The 5870-nt window shown below is 41.8% G+C and overlaps 1 long non-coding RNA gene across 1 annotated transcript; it reads right to left on the reverse strand.

Moving 5' to 3' along the window:
- Positions 1-2915: 2915 nt before the first annotated feature.
- LOC116077710 lies at positions 2916-4553 on the reverse strand. The gene is made up of 2 exons (XR_004113303.1): positions 3996-4553; positions 2916-3223 (listed from the first exon to the last, which is right to left on the reverse strand). It is a non-coding gene; the product is annotated as an uncharacterized LOC116077710 (long non-coding RNA).
- Positions 4554-5870: the final 1317 nt, after the last annotated feature.

Here is a 5870-nt window from a genome sequence, read left to right on the forward strand (position 1 = left end):
TCCACCAAGCTTTCCTGGTGTCACCCTGTCCCCTGAACAGACTCAGATGTACAACAGACTGACATTTTTTCAAAGATTAGCTGAGGTTTGCCCTAACCTTACCCTCTGGTCAGCTCAGACACTCTAAACACAATACTTCAGAAAAGGGTGACAGGCTTCACTGAAGGATAGAAGAAAGGTTTTAAATGTGCTTTTTTAAAAAGCCTTTCATTACAGTGTGTATGTGTATGATTGTGAGTGCCACCCTGAGCCTGCTACAGTGTGCATTTGGAGGTCATAGAACAACTTTTGGGAGTTGGGTATCTTCTTCAGAAGCCCCAGTAATCAAACTCTGATCCTTAGGATTATCAGCTTTACCCACTGAGCCATCTGACTTAGTGCTTTTAGGTTACCGTTTGCCTTTCATTTCTGGGGGTAAATATAAATAAGGATGATGACAACTATGTGGTGACCCAATGTAAGAAAAGCCATCTCACAGTGACTGCAAAGCCAGAGTCATGCCAGGAAATGGCAGGGTCCTTAGAATCAGGCTAGGGGGGAGCTGTGCATTGACTCAGAGCCACCTCAGAAAATGACCCCCCCAAACCCCATGACAGTGGCAGAAAGAGGTAGGCTCAGCTATAGAACCAGAGGAGCAACCTCCACTCACTGGTCTATACAGTGGGGTCACAGAAGTAGACAACACTTTTTATTTGAAAAGATAATGACAGCAACATCTCTGTCATAGCAGGTTCATAATTCATGCTCTTTCTTCCTCAAGTACTCTCCTCCTGCAAATCTGTCAATTCATCACAGCCTCTGACAGAAATCCAGAGTTATCTATTTATATGGTGACAACAAGGGCCCTGGACATTCCATAGGAAATGCTGAGGTCGACCAGTTGCCCACCTCCTATGAGGGCCAGCCCACCTTAGCTGTTTTTCTATGGCAGAAACGTGAAGACATGGCCCTTGTCCAGAAAGCACTTTACTTGTGGCTAAGCTGACTGGTCCCTGTGTTGCTCCAGTGTAGCTGAGGCCTGGTGATTTATAGGATCTCCAAGATCTTTCTTTCATATTTAAATACCTCTATGCAAATGCATACCAGCAGCACGGCAGAGGAGGGTTTTGCATTAAGTCTCTGTATTATTCGCATACAAAAATTCCATTTAAATCTCATTAAGCTTGTGACATAAATCCAAACAAACTAGAAAATGTCCCGTTAAGGTGGAAAAGTGACATATGTCTTCCAGTCCCCTGGCAAAATAACAAAGAATTTTTAAAATACAATAAAAGGAAGAAATGATGGTGGTACTTCCCAGTTGGGTCACCTGGAGACGGACACATCTGTTACTTTGCTGCCTCTAACTGCTGGCCGCCTCACGCTTTTATCTCAATAGCATTTAAATGAAGTATTTGTCAGTGACTGTTTCTGGTAATGTGACGCATATGATTCACTGGGGCCCATAGCTGGGTTTCTGGAAACCCAACAGCATCCTGGGAATATCCTAAGAAGTCCGCCTGCTAACAGCATTTTTTTTTTATTTCCCTTTAGGCATTTCTAGAGGTTCGAGATATAATTTATCTGTCATGTAGTATTAACAATATTCCTTTCAGAGACTTCAAGATTAGCGAAGCCCCTGAGCCACCGAATGCTGAACGCCCTTCATGTCTCCATGGCTTATCTCTAATCCAGTTTTTCCTTGAAAACAATTATCATAATATCAGAGGTTTACACCAGCTTTACAACAACACCCCACACTCCTTATGACCATCTCTAATTGCCAATTAGTTTAGATTGTCATTCTACAGTGTGTTTGGTGTAAAGACTTGGGAGCTGGGGAGGAGCCAGTCCCTTTTTTACAGTTGTGATTATGGGTTTAATCGCCCTGTTTGATGTAAAGAAGTACAAAATCAGACCGGCACTGTGAATGACAGATCACCAAGTCATAATCACGTGTGGGTTTTTTTTTTTTCTACAGAAAAATGTGGATTGGGGCTTGGCTCTGAGCAGCTGCTGGACTCCCTCTGAAGACTGAACAAGAGTACCTTAAGAATCGCTGAGGCCCCACTTGTGCAAGCGATTGTACCTGCAGCCTTCAGAGATGCCACCAGGAAAGTTAGGTTGGCTCCCAGGCCCAGGGCTCAGCTCTTTTCTGTGACCATCAAGCACAATAAACATAACAATTTTCCATCTCTGTCAGATCAGAAAAGGATCCAGAAAATGAAAATAAGGACAGAGAAAGAAACAGAATGACTAAATAAGATGATGTAGTCCAAAGACACGTACATGCCTGCTGCTCAGCAGGCACTGGTCCACATTTTCCAGTCCCAGTAAAGCTTCTTAGACTACAGCTCTCCTACCTTCCTCCCAGACTGCAGCTATCCACAGTCAGCCAACTGTGCAATGTGTTGGTGCCTCATGTCTCAGACTGTGGTTGGACACATGTTCCATGGCAACCTGCCAGGGTTAGGTATCAGATCTTACTAAAGAATTTGAGGTTCACTCTTCCGTGACAAGTTATAGGAATAAGACTAACTTTAAAGGGTTGAGCACATAGAATGGGTTCAGCGAAGGCTCGTAATATCATTATTATCTATCGGTAAAGTTAAGAATGCTACTTTCGTTCACTAGAATACAGCATGCTGTTTGGCTAAAAAGTGATTGGTAGACAAGACCTTCTTTTTAAAAAAGAGGTCATTGAGATAGCATTGACATAAAATCTGTACATTAAAAAATAAAATGTGATAAATATAAAAATAAAAACAAATATCTACATCTATAGATCGATTGTCACTACCTCACAGAGATATTTCTCCATAATTCCCACCCCATCCCCAGGATAATTGTTGCCATGGTTACAGGCTTTCAGCCAATATGAATTTGGTTTGCCCTCTCTAGAATTATGTACAAATAGGTTAATGCAGTATGGCTTCTTCCACTCAGCAGGAGGATTTGCAGATTTATTTCTTTCAATTTTTTTGTTCATAACAGAATTTTGCTTATTAGTACCCCCATAGACACAGGAGTTGTTCTGAGGATTTGATCATGACAAAATGGTTGCTCAGAACTTTTCAGTTCCAACCTTTGCATGGATGTATTTTTCCTTGTCAGCTGGATGGTTGAGTGTTGAACTTTTATCTGGGTGTGATGACATAAGCACATATGTGCACATATTGGGTGCATGTGCAGGAGACCAGGAGTTGACATTGGGATCTTGTTCTTGATTGCTTAGGGATCTTATCTGTGAAGAAGTGCTCTCTCACTTAATCAGGAACTCACCGTTTCCCTTGCAGCTAGACTGGCTTACCCACAAGCCCTCAGGAAGGATCTCCCTGTCTCTTCCCTCCTCCACTTGCACCAGGGTTACAGGCACCTGTTACCACAACTGACTTTTAATTGGGTCCTGGGATCTGAATTTAGGTCTTCATGCTTGAGCAGTAAGTACCACCCACTGAGCAATCTCGGTGGGTTTGACTTTGTAACAAACAGCAAGAATGCTTACTGAGGTTGTAACATCTTACATTGCCAAGGGCAGTGAACAGAGACTGTAGTTCCTCTATGTTTACTTGATATGGTCAATCTATTTTTCATTAACTAGTAGGAAGCAGCATCCCCCCTGCAGCTTTTCTTGCATTTCGCTGGTGACTACAGCAACAAGCATTTACTTCCCGTCTTTATTTGCCATTTACGTGTCTTCTTTGGGAAATTGCTTATTCATATTGCTACCCAACCCAGGTCAGGAAGCATATCCCTCATAAAGACCAACATCTGTGAGAAAAGTACTGTGGAGAGAGAGGACTTTTCCCAGTGGCCAAAGAAGAGTAATTTGTGAGCATAGCTCTCTCTCTCTGAAAAGTAACCTAGGCAACTGTTAGCATCATAATTCACACATCGGAGGCATTATCTCCAGCAATGGCAGAGAACACTAATAATGTACTATCCAGCTGTATGACCTCCCGAGTTTGAGGTCTTTAAGTCAACGTAGAACAAATGAAGCTGGATGGTTTACTTACGTTTTCCTTGGTAACGATATCTCTGGCCCTGTTTTTAATTGGATTGTTTTCTCAGGATTGTGTTTCTGAGAGTTCTTGGTACAGGTTGTTTGGGTTCTTTGTCACACATGTATTTTGTAAACATTTCCTTCTAAGCTGTACAGTTTCATTTTATGCTGGTAAGTTAAAATCCACACTGGTCAGTTCAGCTTATGAGTCTGTTGGGCAATGGCGAAGTATCTAAGAAATATGGTCTTGGACCAACTCAAGACCACAAAGATTTCTTCTTTTCATTTGTTTCTCGGAAGTTTTCTAGTTAGGCTTTACTTGTAGGGCTACATTTCACGTGGCACGGCTTCAAGTTTACCGCTCTTGGTTGCTTGTTGCCTTTGCAATATCAACAGTGATGGCATAAGGAGAGACTCATTTGAAGAGGGTAAGGTGCTGCACGTGCTACCTGTAGGCTCATGGTTGGCAGTTTGGTCTCCCAAGCTTGGCAAGAGATTCAGAGACCCGTGCCAGGTAGAGCCCAATGGAAAGTCGTCACTGACTCTCTCACTCCTGTCTTCCTGTTGGGTCACATGATCCCCTCCCTCAGGTCTCTCCACGGTGAGGAAGGGATAAAGCCAGTGTGCTGCTGTTTGTATTTTTAGCCTAATAGACTATAGACGCAATAAATCTCTGTTCTTTATACAATACCCAGCCCCATTTATTTCATTAGAGTAACTGAAAACAGCCACGAGTACAGAAGGAATAAAAAAAAAAATGCTGCCGGGCGGTGGTGGCGCATGCCTTTGATCCCAGCACTTGGGAGGCAGAGGCAGGTGGATTTCTGAGTTCGAGGGCAGCCTGGTCTACAGAGTGAGTTCCAGGACAGCCCGGGCTACACAGAGAAACCCTGTCTCGAAAAACCAAAAAAAAAAAAAAATGCTATTTTAATACATTTGTGTTGAAGATACTCTCAGAGGATGTAGAGTCTTGTTGAGTGAACTGATATAAGGGAGAAATAATAGAAAATTCTAGATTAAGCCTTGATCAAAAGAAGTATCTCACAGATCAGAGTAGGAGGAGTTAGGGAAGAAAGATCACTTTGGGGTGAGGGGTAAAAAAAAAAAAGAAAAAAAAAGAAAATTCTAAGATCCCTCTGGTGTTTTGAAAGGCTTATAGACAAACAGTTAGGAACTTTTAATTCTATAAAAGGCAAGTTTAAAGAAATATATAAACATAAGCAAGTGAAAAATAATATAATTACTAATTCCAGGAAAAATTCTGAGACAGAAAATCTAATAATATTGTGCCACATCGTTTACAAATATAAAACACTTACCTATTCAAAATAATGTAAAAGCTGTCAGATAATTCACCAAAAACACACTACAATTCAATGCAGAGAATGGGTTCCCAAGAGGGAGTTGTGGACAGGCTAATTCTTCAACTATCACTGGAGAAGAGTAAGGGCTATGGGTACAGTTAAATTAAAATAGAAACACAGGCATAAGTCTTAGAAATATTGGGCTGGGGTATATATAGCTCACTGGCACAGCACTGGCCAACCACTGGCTAGGCCCTGGATTTGATCCCTAGCACCAAGCAACAACAAAGGAAAAGGTACACACCTGTCATTCTTAACAAGTAGAAACTGGTGAACCAGTGCCTTCTGGTGTGTCAGAGGGGAGCTGGAAGTGGACCGAACACAAGGATTACTGCCAGAATGAAGATGTAAAAATAAGAAAAAAAAAAGTTTTAATTGATTGTATGTATTTTATTATAAATGTTTTAATTTTTTGGTATGTTCTAAAGGGTTAATTAAGTCTTTCTTGTCAGTGCATCTCTCAGAGCTAGACCCTCAGGCTAAAGAAAATCCGCAGGAAGACAGGGCCACCCAGCAAAAGACGG

The sequence above is a fragment of the Mastomys coucha genome, unplaced genomic scaffold (assembly GCF_008632895.1).
Source record: "Mastomys coucha isolate ucsf_1 unplaced genomic scaffold, UCSF_Mcou_1 pScaffold5, whole genome shotgun sequence".
Taxonomy (NCBI): Eukaryota; Metazoa; Chordata; class Mammalia; order Rodentia; family Muridae; genus Mastomys; species Mastomys coucha.